The sequence below is a fragment of the Drosophila innubila genome (assembly GCF_004354385.1).
Source record: "Drosophila innubila isolate TH190305 chromosome 3L unlocalized genomic scaffold, UK_Dinn_1.0 0_D_3L, whole genome shotgun sequence".
In the NCBI taxonomy this organism is placed as follows: Eukaryota; Metazoa; Arthropoda; class Insecta; order Diptera; family Drosophilidae; genus Drosophila; species Drosophila innubila.
The window spans coordinates 404,875-424,634 of record NW_022995376.1 but is presented as its reverse complement, the minus strand read 5'-3'; the positions used below and the strand labels follow the sequence as shown (position 1 = coordinate 424,634).

Here is a 19,760-nt window from a genome sequence, read left to right as displayed (position 1 = left end):
AGACCAAACGTGAATATGTAAATGCGCGTATTTAATGTAATTTACAAGTTAAAAAAAAGTCTATCAATTTGTTAATAATTAAAAGTGAAAGCATCGTCAAATCACTTGTTCATTTAAAAATTTTAATTTAAACAATTATTATTTTGAAATATTTTTTTTGGTATATTATTATATTTTATTCAAATTAAAAAAAAAAAATTCTATTTTTTTAAATAAAAATGGAAAACAAATTACAAATAACTTATATTTTTGATTTTCATAGCAAAAATTTAAAAATAATTTTTATTTTTGATTTGTGTAGTTAAAATAAGTTTTATTTGCGAGCCCCGATTTAAAATGTGTCTTTTAAATATATTTTTTTATTTCTTATTCTTTTCTATTCCTTTTTTTTTAAATACATTTTATTTAATCTGGCAACACCACCGATAACCTCCACATATGCACACAAAAACTAACACACAAACACACACACGCACAAAATAAATGAGGAAAGGGAAAGCACAGAAAATATTTTATCACTCATACGCCGCATGTGCCACGAGACGACACTCACGTTGACGATGGCGGTATGTGTGAAAACAAAACGACTACGATACTTACATACACTACAGCGATTGCAAAAAGAACAACAACAACAGCAAGCGTAAACTGAGACGCACATACTTGTGCAATGTACAATGGACATGTATATATGTATGTACATATGTATGTCGGCTTGCATGTATCTAATTAATAATGAGTCATTTGAAAAATCACCAAACACAATATAATGCAAACGGAAAAAACAATCGAATTGACCTTAACATTTTTATGTGTAGCGTATCTAACACAAATTTGTTGGATTATGGTTTTAGGTATATAATTTTGATTGGATCTTTGATTTCTTGACAAACTAAAATTATTTACGTTCAATTGAGATGTTCTCCATATTTATGGCGTCATCAAACTGCCATATATTGAATTTATAAGTAAACCAACAATTTCATTTCATTTCATACACCGATAAGAAATGTTCTAAAATGGGGATTTTGCTCTCAAACTGGGAATTCTGGTCTAGAAAATTCGTCGAGAACATAAAATTCTTAAAGTTAAAAAACACATCTTCGTTTTGAGAACATTTCAAATAAGGCCAAGTTCAAATTATAAGAATAAATATTTAAAAAATGTAAGTCAATAAATAAAAAAAAAAAATGGGAATTTATAATTTATTTATTGTTGTTTTATTTTGATATATAGTATGTATATTAGAGTGCATTGGTATCAAAACTTGTTAGGACCAGAACTCAAATACAGTGACAAATTGTCCCTGAAACATAATTGTCGTCCTTTCAAGCACTAAAAACGCAAAAATTTTAGACCCATGGTTTCTTGGACAATTCTGCTTAGAATTTACCGTAGATTACGATTTGGTAACCACTTTGTCGCGAAAAAAAATTGAACCACTCTAATATATATATTCTTTTATTCTTATGTTAAGAGCTGCAATTTTTTAGATCAAAATTCTCCATCAATATTAGCAATTCAGTCTTAAAATGGTCTTATTTTACGAACAAGATATTTAAGATGAATGTTCTTTATTCTAGAATTGATTTTTTTTAGTGTAGCAATATCATTATTCTTGTTTTGTTGTCTTCTTATCGCGTCAAAATGCAAATGGAATTCCACATTGCTTAGTCACCGATCCGCGATCTCCTATCCCCGCTCTCCATTCCCGTGGCGGGCAACTTCAACAGAAAAATTGAACAGAAAAAAGTTCGGAACTGGGGTTCGTCACTTGATCAGGCGATGGTCGATCGTATTGCCGAGATGCCGGTACTGCCTGGTACTGCCATGGTACTGCTGGTCAATTTAGTCGAATTCCGAGTATTATTGGGTATGAGTATGAGTGGATAACAATAAATGGCTATACACAGAGCAGCTGACATATTTCTATTGTTGTTGTTGTTGCCCTTACTGATAAGGAACTCCTAGAACTAGTTATCGTAACAGCAAACATGCTTTTGTTTTAAATGTTGTTGCTGTTGAACGTAACAGTAGCTACAAATTGTAAGCCGATAAAAATTGCTTTGGATATTGTTGGAAGTGTGTGAAATAAATAAATATAGATTACACTAGGCAACAAATTTGGACAATTTTCTTCTGAATTTAACCAAACCGACTTTTTTGGATGGATAAGCCAGTAGTTTAGGAGTTATTAATGTTTGAATAAGGAAAATGTTTTTTAAGCTTTTTTTTTTTTTTTTTTTAGCTATTTTTAGTTTAAAATTCAAGGAAAACTCGAAAAAAATTCTGAGCTTCGGTTTTAATTTTTTTTTTGCAAAGCTGCATTAATTGAGCGTCGAGTATTGAGCCATTCTCGAGTAATGATGACAAAAGTGGGCGTTCCTCTAAAAAAAAAACGACTCGAAAAAAAGCAAAATTTTAAAAATTTCTAAAAAAAAAAAAAAAACTCTGACAGAAACAAAAAAAATTTTTATCCTTTATTAACCCTACGAAAAACCAAATAAAAAAGGAGGAAACCGTAAAACAACGCTACATACAAAAAATGTCTAGGTGTTCCCGCATATATTCCAGTTTCTTATGCTTCTGAGTAAAAAATATTTTTATTTATACAGACATAAATTTTTAAAGAATTAAAGCTGACTCAATAAAATTGAGACAAGGAATACACTCGCTCAATTTGATTTTAAAATTGACCATGTCTAAAAGCATAAGCTGTTGAAATTAATTGTACTAACCTCTAAAGTGTTGAGCTGATTAACCCACTGGTAAGCCTAGAAACAAATGTAAATCGAACATTCTTATCAGACATATGGAAGAGATATAGATACATATGTAGACGCAGACAATAGATGAAAATCATTGAATAGTTGCAAATAAAACAATTAAAAATAAATCATTTTAATTTATATCTTGTTTATATTATTTTATCAGTTTCGTTTCGTTCTTCATTCTCTTCGCTTTGAAAACAGTTTAAAATCAAAGAACCAACAACCAAAAATATTAATAAAGTCGCGGATTCCTTGTTTTTATTCGTACAGTTTCTCTTCTTGATAGAAAGATGGAAAGATTTTTTAATTATTGTTTGACTTTAAGCTAAATATTTTCATTTGCTTTTTTTTTTAAATAAATGTAAGCTCAATGAATTCCTTTGATTTTTTTTAAATTAAAAATTAAAAAACATCATTGCCAAATAAGCTGTGAGCCACTGTACACACAGATGCGGAAGCATATACAAATATCTACATATATATGTGCATACATAGATACATACATTCATACATAAAGATGCAGACAAGAGCTGACGGCTGCGGTTCAATTAATTTTTCACAAGGCAATACATTTTATTTAAACGAAATTCGGTAGAAAAATATTCAGCTATGCTGATGCTTAAAATGTTGTTATTGCTGTGGCAGACATTGTACTTTATTACAGTAAACATTCTATGCAAACAACTCATATAAACCTATTTTTAAAAAAATAGTTTCCTAAGTATGTCGAAAAAGTTACTTTTATATATAAAAAAGGAGTATACATTTAAAGTCTCAGTCTCAGCATTGCAGGAAAGTTTTGCAGCAAATACTGCAATAAGTCTTATACCGTGTCTCTTTGAATTTGTCAACACTGGCTGTAAGTTCGCATTACCCATTGAGTGACATTTTTAAATTAAATGCTTTTATCTTGACAGTTCCGTTTGAAAGCATTCGTTTGCTTCCCTTCGATGTAAAAGGAATGTTTACTGTATTTACTTTCTTGCTTATTGACGCGAACACGCGTGTGTGTGGGGGCGAATAAAGCAATAAAAGTGAGAACACCAATAACCAATGCACGTAAATATGTAAATAAATATTTCTAGTGATTTGTTATTTGCAACAACACAAGAAACGAAAGAAGATTCAAAATCATTTTGGACAATTGCTTTTATTTACTTTGTTTTGTGTTTGACAGCTGCTGCTGCTGGATAAGGAGAATGTGAATGAGAATGACGACGTTGACGGCGTTTGCTTTTTGCCGCTGTTTCTTCACTTTTCTATGCACACAGGCAGAGACACAGATACAATGATACACTCTCGCAATAGCACACGCACACAGTTGCAGAAAGCTTTCTGCTGTTTACAAACTTTTGCGACCTTTTCAAGTGCGCCCCTGGTCGTAGACGGAGAGCGACAGAGCGGGAGAGCGAGAGCAAGAGAGCGAGTACAAAGTCGGAGCTTTAACTATTTTTCTTGAATGCCTCTTTTTTTTGGTTTTGATGTGTATATAAAAAATATGTATGTATGTATTTTCGCTTGATTTTGCACTTTGCTGATTTTTTATATTTCTTTTTTGCAAATCGCTTTAATAACTTTCTATTGCTATTTTTATATTTTTTAATGCCGTTTCACAGCCGCACATACATATACATACGCATACATACATATACACCTATATACGAACAACGAAAGCGATTTAGAGAAAACAATGGAAAATGCCGCACAAACGATAATATTTCACTACCTTATTGTTGCTATATATATATATATTTTATAATTTTTGCATAATTTTTTATTAGTTGCTGCTCTCTGGCAATTAATTTTGTTGATGACGAGACGACGTCAACTTTAGGCGATAAATATACACACGTACACAATTAGATACACGAATAGAGACGAGAAACTGTATACATATGCACAAATACAGTTAGTTAGAGATGTGTTTCGTGTTTGTGGTTGTTTTTGTTGTCGTCGGCGCGTACACGTAGCAAAGAAATTTGCAAGCTTTGAACGAACAAACTGTGTGACACTGTGCAGCCCAGCTGATTTCAATTTTAGTTTTTGAATTTTAGTGTTTGCTTGGAGCACACGCGCACAACACAACCGACCACGACAAAAATTAAAATGAAACTGAATGCCGCGATGAGCAGCGACGAACACAAAGCTGAAACCGGCGCAGGAGAGCGACGCATGCGCAGTCGCCGATGCAAAAGAGAACAAGAGCGCAAGAGCGGGAGCGCGGGAGTGAGAGTGCTTATTAAGCACTGCTTAGTGAGAGTGCGGGTGCGATTGCGAGTGCGAATGAATGTGTGGATATCTAGTAGTAGTAAGAGCGGAGTGGCAAAATATAAAAATGTTGGAGAAAAGCGCCGGTATGCGGCGCTACGTATATGTATGTATGTCTATTATATGTGTATATATGTACTATATAATTTTATTGCTCTTTGTACGAGATGCTTTTTAACCCCAGCTTTAACAAAAACTCAGCCACCAGAGAAAAGTATTTGCAATGGGGTGTTTTCTCACATATTTGCGTGGTGCTTAAAGTACCTAAAAGAGAAGGAGAGAGAGAGAGAGCGATGGAGCTACATACAAAGATACAAACAAACATATGTGTGTTGACGTCAACGCCGTTGTCGTCGTCTGACTCAACCGCAGCGCTACCACCCGAATTTGCACAGTGGAACAAAAGTTGAGCTTACTGAGACCATTATTGCTTCATTCATCAATTTTCAGCCGTTCAGTTTTGGTACATTACGTTTACTTTAATTGCCCCTGGCGTCGACACAGGCGTTATATATATTTGTCATGATTTCAACTGAGTAGCGTCTCTCCCTTTCGTCACTAGCCTCTTGCGTGTTTCTGACAGAAAGAAAAACTTTAAACAAGTGGTTTTGGATATGGCGTTTGGGCAACGTCGACGACAACGCGTGAGATACAAATTAAGGCTCTCACAGATTGAAAACCGCAACGTCAACGTAAACACACATACACTGAAAAAATAGACCAACTTCAAAAATCAAGAACATTCATCCTAAATATTGTGCTCTTAAAATAAGACCATTTCAAGACCAATTTACTAATACTTAGAATATTAATTTAAAGAGTCGCAGCTCTTAACTTAAGAAGAAAAACCTTAAATTGTTAGAGAAGTATAAATATGGCATATTTTTTATTTTAGGCCAATAGTGGTCCCGTAGTGCTCTGGTTAAAGTCGCCAAAATTTTACAAATTTGGTATTGCACCCGTGTCCATGTAAAATTTGTCATTAAAATGTATAATAAATGTATGAAAACATTCATTGGCTCACAGTTTATTTGACCCACAACAATTTAAACTACGTTTGGTATTTATTGCTTAAAGCAGATGCAACTGATATTTAAATTAATGTATTTCTCCTAGATTCAAACAATAATTAACAACTCTGCAGTTATAATTTAGCTATATCTGTTTTCTGCCAGGTGAAAAGTTGGATGACCGTCTGTAGAAGGTCTTAGTAGGTTGGGCGAAAAAATTTGAATTTAATTTAAATATAAATAAATGTTTTAAATTAAAGTTAATGCTCAATTCTTTGGCTAAAACAGTAAAAGAACTGATTTCTTACCAACGGCAAAGCTGGTAGTTGGCAGTGCGGCGGGGGTGGATCTTCGCTTTTCCTATCAAATTCGTCGGATATCATATCACTTTCGAAGAAAGTTTGAATTTTTGAATTGCTGTAAAGCCCTTTTCTTTATGGTAAACAGACACAAAAGTTCCAAGTCATTTTTGCACCTGTTTTTACGAAAGCTTCTACAAAAAAAATGTTTGAGTAAACCAACACAAAATATCTGGACTATAACATTGTCGTTGGTGTTCACTAGAATTTTTAAAAATATAAAAATATTACTGCGATTCCTTAATTCTCAATTCAAAACGCACACATGTTCATATGTACACAAGTGATAAGAAATTATGATAAGAAAAATGAAACAATCAAAAAGTTATGTTTTAATAAATGGGACGTATTTTCTTGTTTTTGGCTAAAAGCTGACAAGTAATGAGGCAAAAGTAAAGTTTTATCAAAATGGTAAGCCAACAATAATAGCAAATTCCATATGAAAAGGCAGCAAGATAATCATGATAGGTTTGGGGTTTTGAAAAAAATCAGCAAAGCAAAAGCAACGATACTAACAATACAAACGACCGAATGGCATTAGACGAGAGAGAGGGAGAGCAAGAGAGAGAGAGCGAGACGGGGGCGAGGCAAGGGGAATTCTCAATTGAAAACGAATGCGTATAAATGCGCCCATATGGAAAACACAATTCACGGCGATGAGAGGACTTATTGTGTGTGTGTGTGTGTGTGTGTGTATGTGTGTGTAGGAAGGGAACGCTGAACGCGGAAAATTGCTATTTTGATGTACATATGCACATACAGTGTCTCTCAGCTTATTTAACCATGTTTTGTTTTTAATTCTTAATTTAGATATAATATATTTAATAAATTAAATACAAATATTTTATTTTAATTTAATTAATAAACAACTTTGCGCTTAAAATATATCTAAAAATAAGTCTCCTTATCATTATGAGACAAATACAGTTAGCCAAGAAAGTGCATTGATAAAATTAAAAATGCACACTAGAGCGCATCGATTTGTTTCGGTCAAAAAAAAATTCACAAATGGTACCCCATATTCGTAATCTACGTTCAATTCTGAGATGTTTTTTGAGTTGAAAAACGTGTTTATTTGACATTTTTATCATGAATTATTACCATATCATTAGTATTTTTAGTCCGATCCCGACAAGATTGGTATCAAAACTCGTGTTAGGACCAGGACTTTCAAATACAAAGACAAGATGGCCTTAAGACATAAATTTCGTCCTTGTAAGGGATAAAAACGCAAAAATTTTCAACTCAAAAAGCGGGGACTAGGAATTAATTAACGTCATATATGGGGTACCTTTTTTTTCGAAAAAATCGATGCACACATTTTCTCTTAACAAAAATATGTACATGAGTATTCTTTTATAGATATATATTTTATTTCTTATTTTATTATTCTTGTCTGTGGGTCTTAAAGGAAATTAATAAATAAAGAAACAATTTTTTTTCTCGAATTTAACTATTTTTAAGAAACAAATGTTATTTTTAATTTTGTTAAAAGACTTTCTTGACCAACTGTTTGTATGTAAGTCTATATTACTTGTTTATCGGTTGCCTCTTGCATGCAATTTTTATGCTGGTCAGACGCGAAGCCGGCGTCTCAGTGAGCACCTCAGTCGGCGCTGCTATCAGGGTGTGAATGCGTCATAATTATCAGCTAGCGCCTGCGCTGCTTACTCGATTATATTAATGGGCAGAGCAGACATCAGCGCTGCTGCTGAGCCACCCTCACCATCTCTCGTAGCGATAGCGATAGCGTTCGGCTTTGTGTTTGCTTAGCCGCTCGTAAATATGTATGAGTGTATGTATGTGTGTAGTTGTCGTAGGCAGCGGCTGCGGCGTCAGCAGCGCAGTAGCATTATTATTGGATGCTGTGTCTTTGACTGTTTGTTTAACTGTTACGCAGTCAGAGTCAGCGACTGTTGCTTCCCACTCTCCCACTACACACATATGTATGTATGTATGTAGAAGTCTAGTGACGAAAGCATATCCCAGCCCCAAAATTTCTGATATCCAATTTTGTGACGAAATAATAAAGTTTAATATACATATATAAATTTTAAATAATAATATAAATTAATACAAAAAAAACGAAAATTGGCATTCTGCACTGTGCTCAAAAAGGGTGAGCTACCACGAACATAATAATTTTATTTTTGCGCAGTGCCGAATGTCAATTTTCGTTTTTTTTTTTAAATTTAAATTATATTGTCCATATTAGCTGTATATATTGCTAGTCGCCTTTCGCACGCTTCGTGCTGCTTTCGTCACTAGCGCCAACTGCCGTCCGCAGTGATGTATGTATGTCTGTGTGCCATTATCTTATGTGCATAACTTTATTCATTTCGTCTAATTTCATTTCGCTTACAGGTTGTCATGAAATTAAATGCTCGTTATTTTGTATTATTTTCTGCTTTCTTTGCACATCATCATTCTATTTCCCTATCAATTTTATTTCTCTTAGTTCTATAGTTCTTTGTGTGTATCTCTCTCTCTCTCTCTCTCTCTCTCTCTCACTCTCTCTCATTTCCTTCAGCTTCGGCGACTCATCAATTTGTGCGGCTTCTTTGCCGAAGGGAATTTAGGCTGACCATTATACCCCGACCCCCATTTCGACCCCCGAAATTCGGTATTGTTCACACTTCACCGCCCGCAGCAGTCCACATAACAGTACGGTGATGCATACATACATATATACATACTCATCAAACATTTACAGCATGTTGCTTGTCAATCGGCAATTGTTGTTGTTCACAGCGTCGACATCGTACGACAAAATTTTCGCAAAAAAAATAAAAAAACACTCACAAATACCCACAGCGTTTTTAACAATGCATGTTTTTATTGCTTATCAAGAAATAATTTGTGAGTTTGGTTAAGATAGCTCACAAAACAGCGATGTTTTTTATACTAAGCCATTCAGTCGAGATGTGAACAAAAATTTGACCGAATTTTTCAAAAAACCTCTTTATTATTCTTGGTCTTTTGGATTGGGCTGTCCAATTATCAGTCAGTCAGTGAGTCAGTAAGTAAGTCATTACGAAAAGTTTTTTTTTTATATTGCTTTATATACTAAAATGAGATAAAATTATTGTACATGTATTTTTTAAACAAGCATATAAACTAAGTCAGAGAGTGTTTTGACCACATCAAAAATTTACTAAATTTCTCTTCCACAAAATTATATTTATAACTCACATCTTATTTAACCCACTACTTTTATATACTACAATTTGTAAATTAGTCTCATAATATAATTATTTTCATCGAGTGGTACTATTTAAAAAATAAAGAACCGAATATGTGATTTATTAGATTGTCAAAACACTTACATAACTCACTTACTTTAACTATATATATCAATACATATACATATGCATCCCATATCATTTGAATCAAAGATAAAACGCATAAAGACAAACACATTTTTCGCTGTTTTTATGTCTTGCTATGATTTTAGTTCATTCATTCAATATTTACACATACATATGTACGTACATATGTATTTATGTACTCTTGGTCACATCTACGAATACGAATTGGAACACAAATAAATGTGCATAAAAAGTGGGCGTAGATCAATAAAAAAGAGAACATTAAATCAACCACTAAAGTCATTTGATTTGACAATATTGCATGGAAATAAAGTTTTTGCGTTTAAACTTAAAAATATGTGAGCTATATAACATCCTATATGCACATTCGTATTCCAAATTAACGTAAGCATCACAGTCTCTCTTTTAATATTCAATACATTTTAATTATTTAAAAGAATAAATTTGTAAGAGTTTAATAAATTTTAAGCCAAGTTGGGTCAGGATATAAGAGGCGAGCCCAGGTGCATATTTTGTCAGTTTAGTTAGGATATCGCAAAAAATATGAATATATGAATATACAAAAAAACGTACATTTGCTTGTGACTTTCAGTACAGGGTATACAATGATACAACCCACGCATATACATACAATATAGCAAATTGTCTATTGTCTATTGTTCTCCCTTAAAAGTCAGCGTCGAAGTTGACGACCAAAATTGGCATTTACTGAGAAGCAGCAGTTGGCTAAAAATAACAAATAGTCGTACTTAAGTCGTTATCTTACCAGGCACTATTAAACTCCAAAAACAAGGAGACAACAATATGACGAAATAAAAAAGAAAGAAAAACGCCGATACACAGGGTATAATATAGAAGTCAGTGGAATGTCAATACTTTGGGGCGTAGGCATAGCTACATATGTATGTACATATGCACATTAACATATGTACATATGCACGTATATTCCAAATAAACATAATATTTAATAGTAGAATTTTGTGGGCGGTTTGTCGCTTATCGATTTTAGTAGTGAGCTTGCTATTAATGTTTTTGTGTTTTTTTTTGAAATATTTTTATACTAATTAAGTTAACGGAAATTCAAAGAGTAAAAGCTCACAAAAAAAATATGAATATGTTCATTAGAGTGCATCGATTTGTATGGCCAAAGAAAAACTCACAAATGGTACCCCATATTCGTTATCTAGGGTCAATTCTAAGATATTTTCACCAAGAAATCATTGTTCTAAAATCAATTCCTAGTCGCCGCTTTTTATACCCTAAGCTTATTGAAAATGACAATTGAAAAAAGGGTATAATGTGTTTGGCAGAATGTATGTAACAGGCAGAAGTATTTTTATCATGAATTATTACCAAATCCTTAGTATTTTTAGTCCAATCCTGACAAAATTGGTATCAAAAACATTTTAGAATTTACCGTAGATTACGAATATGGGGCACCATTTTTTTTTTTGTTTTTTCGAAAAAATCGATGCTAATGTTCATAAATATAGCATTTATGTAAACCTATGAGCGATTAATATTGCCTTCATAACATACATGCATAAGACGTTAAATTTTGGCTACACAAATTAATGCCTATACCGTCATATATATGTAAATAGCTTGTGTGTGAGTAAACATATTTATTAATACTTATCAAGCATAACATACATAACACTGAAAGGCACTCTCAATACAAGTGGTATGTACAAAAGGCCGGAAACTTGAATGCATATTCCATGTGTTCATAAATTAGGCCCAAAAACACACACACACACACAGCCTTGTTAATCCGACGCTATTCAAACACCAAAGGACACTTTCTTCATAATAGTCATATTCATATTTTATCAGTGCGGTCATATAAGAAATTAAGATTGAGCTGATGAGCTGATGATGGTTTGTAGTTATCGGCAAACCATACAAATATAGTGTGAGTCCATAAAATTTGTATCTTAATAAGTAAATGGATAAGTGAATTTAAAGATATACAAGTATATCAGTTGAACCTTTTTGCAGATTACTTATATATAATAATGACAATCGATTATGGTTGACAGCAAAAATAAATTGTGCTATCATTATAATCGATTTAACGAATCATTTGTTAATGTGTTGGTAAAGTTTGTATTTTTTGTTAATTTTTAAACCAACTTAAATTCCTCAAAATCAAATGGTGAATGATGACACGGATCAAAAAATGTCGAGCTGCGCTTAAATTGGAAGAGTACGTGACAGCAGGAGGAGGGAGGAGGGTGGAAGGGGGAGCGGGGAGTGGGGTTTGTTACGGCATCCTTTGTTTGACTTCTGACTAACCGGGATGCACTTAATGGCAGCTGTACTGCGTCCTGCCGTTATATGGGGTTAACAGGAATATTTTTTTTTCCCTCGACTTGTTAAAAGTGTCAATTTTCGCTTACGACACGTGGGCGCTAAAAAAGAAGGAAACATGAGGGAGAAGAAGGGCGAAGAAGGAAGAAAGAGCGGAACAAGTGGGTGCTCTGTTTGCTTGTGCTTAAGAGTCAAGATGAGGGGGAAAGTGGAAAGTGGGGTTGCTAAATGGCAAGGTACAAACAGCACAAAGACGAGAATGTGAACAAGAACACAGTTGCTCCCGCTGTGTAGCTGCGGGGGAGGTGTGGCCTGTATGCTCAACTGGGGTTTGTATGATATTGAGCGGCAGGAAGGAGGGGGTGGGTTCATGTCCATGTCGTGAAAGCTGCGACAACATTGGGGGCTTATTGTGTTACGCACACAGGAGCTGGCATCGCTTCTAAGGCTGGAGCTAGAGCTGAAAGAGGAGCAGGACCTGCTGCCTGTCAGCTACTTTTGAGTCCTCAGACAAAATTGCCAATTAAAACGTGCCACAAGCTTTGGGCACACTGCCTGGCCCGTAAATTCGCTTGCCTGTATTCATATTTTATTTTATTTTTTTTTTTGTTAACTTTGAGCCGATTAAGTGGAAAGCAAACAAAGCAATGCCGAACTCTTGTTAACGCAGAGGGACTGCATCCTTCCTAATAGTTATGCAACGTGCCCTTTAATAATTTAACTCTACATTTCGTTATGGTTGATTAAAAGTTTACACATACATACACGTATATATAAATAAAAACAAGTAATAAAGGTTTTAGTCGAGATCCCGACCATAGGATACCCGTTATTTATTTCACTATACCATTTATAAAAGTACTTAAAGGAAATTACTACCAAATAAAAACTACTGCATACTTTTAGGTGATTATATTAATATAATAATTTTATTAACAACTTTGGTTCGCTATAACTCCCATTCTACTTTTCCGATCTTGCTAACTGATATTATAGATAGACTCATAGACTCTGGGATCTATGCGCTTACACGGACGGACAGACGAGCACGGCTATATCGACTCGACTGTTGATGCTGATCAAGAATATATATACTTTATGGGGTCGGAGATGGCTTCTTTTTCCTGTTACATACATTCCAACGAACACAATATACCCTTTTACTTATTTTTTAAGTAACGGGTATAATTAAACCTAATTGCATACGCTTGTATGCGTTTATCACTGCGATCGCGCTAGTGACGAAAGCAGCACGAATGGTGCGAAAGGTGACTAGCAATATATACAGCTTATATGGAAAATTTGGTACGACTGTCCGATCAGATCAAGTTATATACCGATCGATAGGTGTAGTTTAAAATGGCATACTAATACATTTGCTAACTCACCTGGTTTATGAGATAAGGGTAAGTGGAAGGGGCAAAATTTAAATGGGGCCGTCGGGGCCTTTTTGGTAAAATTATAAATTTTTTATAAAAAAACGTCGATTGATACCTCGATCACCTAAATCCGATAACTGGTTCAAAAGATAATTAAATTTGACATTTTTAATGGACTTCTCAAAAGCCAGTTTGTCTGTTTGTCTTCATCAAAGCGCTAAAAAAGCTTAGATTCGAAGATGAGGATTTATTCCTCTTCGAAAATCTAAAAATGTTTGTACTACAACTATTTGAAAAAACCGCAAGGCTAATTACTTTTTTTAGTACAGGTTTATTCAAATATTTAATATATTGGTGTTTATCAAGATAAAAAATCATCACATACTGTATTCTGCTTATCAATAAATTTTTTTTTTGGGATTAACTGAAAAGTTGCCAGAGTTAGTATACTTATTAATTCATATCTAAAATAAATAAATGATGAAATCAAATAAAACGAAATAAAACAACACCCAAATCTCAATACAATCTGTAGTGGATAATAGTGCTCCACTTTTTGACAAATACGTATACAGAAATGCAAATATTGATTGTTGTATGTTGGGAAAGCTAGCAAACACAGACACACAGATTGATGATTGATAGTGTCGAATAAATATTAACAATTCATGACTCACTATCGTAAAGCAAATAAATTATGGATGTTGGAGAAGATGTGAGGTGCGAGACGAAGAGATTGTTGTACTGTTAGAAAAAACGTGCAAAATGTGCAGAGAAAAATCACGAAAAAGTCATAGAATATTAATGAGACCGTTGCGATTTTTTGTATAGGCGGGTGACTTTTGAATTCCATGCAACAAATGCAGAAAAGAAAAAAATTGTCTCTTTCGGAGTTATGCTAGAACGCCGTGTTGCATACATTTGAGAACTTTATACCATAGCAGGGATGGAGGACTGACAATGACAATGGATTTGAAAACAGAAGCAAAATTCGATACGGAAACGAAACAATGTATGCAGACCTGAAATTAAAACCTAGCGTACGTACAAACAAATTCCTGTAGGGGGTGAAGTTTTTTTTTTTCAACGAGAACGAGACAAGATGAATTCTTGTTTACCATTTAGACGTTTTTCTCTTATTTCGATTCTCAATTTCAGTCACGTTTGACATTCATATTTGTCTAAAAATTATGCATGTGTCGTTCTATGTTATTGTTGTTGCTGTGGCAATAAAGGTGCAACGGAAGAGTCCAAACGAACGCGTGGGTGCTACAATATAATGTCACTAAGGAGTAAATAAAGCTGTACGGCGAAATAGACAAATAGGAGAGCAAGTGAGCAACAAAAGCAAACAAAAATTTGGGAAAAGTATATTTTTTAGTTTTTGACATTCCGCAGTACAGCTTTGACAAAGTTGTGAAAGTTTGAAGTTGGTCACACCCTTGACCCAGCAACTTTACAAGTCAAAAATTTTGTCCAACCAGACATGATTTTTAACAGAATAATAAAACGTCTCAGAATCAAGTTAAAAGTGTTGTTTTATACTAATTACGATATAAGCAGTTGACTAAAAGTAAATACTTGAGATTTCAAATTTTGAATTTTTTAAAATATCAAAGGGGGGACCCTTACCATAAGACCATGGCCATAATCAAAAAATATAAAATTTTCTAAATAAAAAAAAATTTAAATGCAGAACGAATTTGGGGGCTAAGCCATGCTTAAAATGACATTCCGCTTGATAATCGGTACAGTTTCGACAAAGTTATACCAGTTCAAAGTTAGTCAAGCCGCCGACCTAACAACTTTTCAAGTCAAAATATTTCTTAATTCTTGAATGATTTTTTAAAGAAATATGAAAGGTCTCTCAATCAAGTTTAAAGTGTTGTTTTATACTAATTACGATATAAGGAGTTGAATTAAAGTGAAAACTTGAGATTTAAAATTTTGAATTTTCAAAATTTCAAAGGGGGGACCCTTACCATGAAACCATGGCCGTGATCGAAAAATTTTAAATTTTCTAAATAAAAAATATTTTAATGCAGAATAAATTTAGAGTCCAAACTATGATTAAAATGACATTCCGCTTGAAAATCGGTTAAGTTTTGCCAAAGTTATGACCGTTCGAAGTTGGTCGCGCCTCTGACCTAACAACTTTGCAAGTAAAAATATTTCTTGATTTTGACATGATTTTATACGAAAAATGAAATGTCTCAAAATCCAATTTAAAGTGTGTATACTAATAATGATATAAGGAGTTGAGTTGGTTAAAACTTGGGAATTAAAATTTTCAATTTCAAAATAGCAAAATTGCATTAAAATCGAAACCAAGATTCACAGGGAAAGTGCTTCCTGATCAACCTAACTGTACTATTTAATGAACATATTTATTTTCTTACATTGTTCAGCTTTAAAATAAATCCTTTAAATCTGTGCTTTCATTCGATTCTCATATTTTATGCAGTCGTTTAAAATTTCCATGGCCTGAAACGGTAAAATTTTAGAACCGATGTAAAAATGAGCGTTAAGAAATTTATCTTTACCCAGCCAGACATTTACACATTGCTCATTAATGGAAAAATTGTGTACAATTCGTAGCCATAAAATCGAAACGTTTAATATATGTATTATCCCTTTCATACATCCCAATCACAGACAAGGGTGCAAAAGAACTTGGCAAGCCTTGCTAACCAGACATTCGAGGGAGCGAGTAGAAAACCCAACTTAAATATAACCGCAGACTTACACATAACTCCGGCAGCTGTTGATGCACCTGCACAGCGGGTAGAAAAGTAGCAGAAATAGCAACGACTGTCGTATACTCTGAGCACACAAAACTGCACTCGGGGCGTGTCCCTAAAACTTGGAAGAAACTTCAAGAAACAATTTAAGAAGTTGAACCAAAACTTTGTACGCCTCACGCAGTTCTAATATGTGCGAAAATATTTGTACTGAATTCGAAGAGATAGACAGCGCAAGAAAGGGACGGATAAAAAGACCACAAGGAGAGACAGAGAGCAGAAAACAAAGACATGCTGAGAAATAAGGGATGGAGAGAGCGTAGACAAAACAAAAACTCTAGGCACGTATGAAGCGCAATTATCCTGCAGGAATTTCTTAATTTTTGCGGGATGGGATGCTGGAACTTGGAATGCCCCTAAAATATGAGCTTAGCAACGCGATGCGTCCAGCAGAGTGAATGTAGACGTAGATATAGATATAAGTATAGAGTTTGGCGGTTTTCGAGTGTGTCGGTTCCGGTACTTAAGTTGAAACAGTTAATTTCGGTTAACACTATCGTTATCGGTTCCGGAATTGCTACCCGATTACAAGAAAACTCTATTGGTTCTATTTTCGCTGCTAGGGTTTGATATGTTGAAAACGGCTTTCTATTTTTAAAAAACTTTAAGTGCAAGCATTCAAGTGTTAACAGCAATTATTTTGTTGAAGTGCTGCTTCGCTAGCACCTTATTTATACTCATCAGGACAGGCAACGCCCTTGTAGCAGCGGCACTTGTCACCTTTACATTTTATAGCAAGTTAATTTGAAATTGGTCAAAAAAGTGTATAATGTGTTAGGGAAAATGTATGTAACAGGCAGAAGGCAGACCCACCAAAGTATATATATTCTTAATCTGGATTAACAGCCGAGTCGATTGAGCCATGTCCGTCTGTCTGTCTGTCTGTCTGTCCGTCTGTTCGTCTATCCGTCTGTTTGAATGCGTCGATCCCAGAGACCATAAGAGCTAGGTACTTCAAACTTGGTAAGTGGGTTCCTGAATACCATACGCAGATCATGTTTGTTTTTTTTTGGATCGGACCTCTATATCATATAGCTGCCATAGAAACGATAGATTGAAAATGAAGTTTTAGTATGAAAAACTTCTTGGTTTTTTGAGATATCTCGACCAATCTGACACAATAAACATCTGAGCTGGTATTGTACATCCTGCCCAAATTTGGTTTAAATCAGACCACTATATTATATAGCTATCATAGAGACGCTCGGTCAAAAATCAAGTTTAGGTATGAAAAAGGTTTTTTGTTTTTTGAGATATCTTAACCAAACTGATAGAATATGCATTTTGTTTGGCGTTATAGATCCTGGCCAAATTTAATTCGGTTCCATATATCACATAGCTGCCGTAGGAACAATCGGTCGAAAATCAACTTTCAGTACAGAGTTCCTGGGCACAGGGTATCCTACTGTCGAGCGTGCCCGACTGTAGTTGCCAACTTATTTTACTTTGCTAACGGCTTGCTAAAGAGCGTAATAGACTCTCTGCATCGCTGTGTGATGACAATTAAATATACCCTTATCGAAACTGGGCTATGGAGTATGTTAAAGTTCTGTACAAATTTAAGTGGTTTTTTTTGTACCATTAAGATAATATGTCAACAGTATTATTTGTCCGTGTGTCCATTTGTAGGAAGAATGTATAATTGTGTGTATTTGCTTATGGATTGCAGGGTAACTCGAAGTCGAGTATATAAGTTTGGAGTGCAACCAACGATGCCCTCTATAATCTTACCACCTATCTGCTGATTGTTGAAAATTGTGCAAAATGTCTTAATCATTGCGGAAATTTTCGCACATTACTTAAGAAGAGTGCACTTAGCATCAACCCTCATCTGAAGTTTCTGAAGCTCAGTTCCTAACGCCTTCTAACGCGTTGGTATTTTGTAGTTACAGAATTGTGACTACTTAGTTTGTGTGGTTTCACATTTTGTGGTTGCAACTTGGAGGCATCTTTTAGTCTGCCTTGTTTTATGGCTGCCTCTTGAGATTTTGTCCCCAGAAAACTTTGTTCATTTTCGACAATGGTACCCGATACTTAACCCACTCGTTTTATCTGCGCCTTTGGCGAGCCATTTGCATTTTCTCCCACTGTTGGCCACGCCCACACGCCCAAGTTTGCCTCAAGTTATCTCGTTTTATTATCATTATTTGTGGTTGTTGTTGTTGTTGTTATTTTTGCTACTGTGGTTTCCATTCTATATTTGTCGAGTAATTTCGCGAGTTTTGTTGTTCGATTTTCAACAAATTTTTTTGTCAACCCTTAGGAATTTTGGTTGGGGTTGGGGATTGCGGTCTTGAAGGCCTTTTGTATTTTACTTTTGGGTTTTGATGTTGTTTAGCAGTTGCTATTTTAATTGTATTTTTAACCATCTGTTGCAACGTTTGAAGTTTGTCTGTGGTTTCACTTTTGACAGTATTTTTTTTTATTACTATTTTACTTTAATGGAAGAAGTTTTTGTACAAAATGGAGATAAAGTATATAAATTTTTTTTCGATTTCTTTGCTCGTTTTTAATCGGGTGACTAAATGTTTTGGTCAAAATATATATTGAAATTAAACAGTCATTTTATCGACTCACCAATTTGATATTATAGTTTAAGTATTGTCCAATTTTTTGACTTACCTAAAAGAAATAAAATAAATGTAATTAGGTTATTTTTATTACAAAGCTTTTTTTATAAAAGTTATATATCTTAACTATATCTTCTATAACTTAGCATAATTTTCCAGATCAAGAGAAAAACGCTTGTAAATTAAAAAAAAACGAGACAGGCAATCGAGCAACATGTTGAGGCGCTCTAGAAATGAAAAATAAATAACAATTACACCAAAATCAATATTGACAAGAATGCTGGCAGATAAAGGATAGCAGAGTAGTCATGAGATGAACCGAACAAAACACAACAATATGTCCGACTAAAGCTGAACTTAAATTGCCATATGTTGCGCTGAAAGTCGAGTACATGCATATGTTGCCGTTGTTTGTTTTGTGATTATTTGTAGAAAAGTTTTGTAATCAAGTGTCAAGCATTGAAAGTGCAAAAATACATTTGTCACTTTTTACGCGATTTTTAATGTGAGTCACAATCAATTTTGTTGTGGTTCTAACAAATAACAAGTCGACTTATTTTGTCGTGTATTCTGGCGACAGCTGTTGCACACGTACGCACGTCTAAAGTTTTCTAAGCGAATTGAATATTTGCTGATTCTTTGTATATGCCGCATTAGCGCACGCACATTATTCTTACAACGATGCCAGTTGGTAACTGAGCTCTTGCCAACCTTAGCTCTCGGTTAAAGGACGATAAACGACGACGACGGCGACGACGAAAGCACAGTTGCCTGAGACGATGATTGAAAACAGCAAACAACAACTAAAATTTGTGGGATACTAGTAAAATACGCAAGTCAACGACTAGATAATATTCAACTGAACACAGGTGCATTACAAACCTGTTGAACAAAACTAAGTCAGGAAATAATCCAGGGACCGTAACAGTTATAATTTTTAAATTAAAAATTATGAAATAA

General features: G+C 34.3%; 1 protein-coding gene across 18 annotated transcripts in view; it reads right to left on the bottom strand.

The window, feature by feature from the left end:
* Positions 1–19,760, bottom strand: part of LOC117788200 (protein alan shepard) — a 72,350-nt gene that overhangs the window by 14,117 nt on the left and 38,473 nt on the right. For 11 of the 18 annotated variants that reach the window (XM_034626880.1, XM_034626884.1, XM_034626892.1 and 8 more), the window contains exon 1: positions 2,739–2,774. The exons of 3 other annotated variants lie outside the window; for them this stretch is intronic. The gene's annotated coding sequence lies outside the window, so the exon portion shown is untranslated. Of the gene's footprint in view, positions 1–2,738; positions 2,775–3,929; positions 4,548–4,626; positions 4,888–19,760 lie in introns of those variants that run through there. 4 more of the 18 variants (XM_034626896.1, XM_034626895.1, XM_034626897.1 and 1 more) reach the window with 4 other exon arrangements.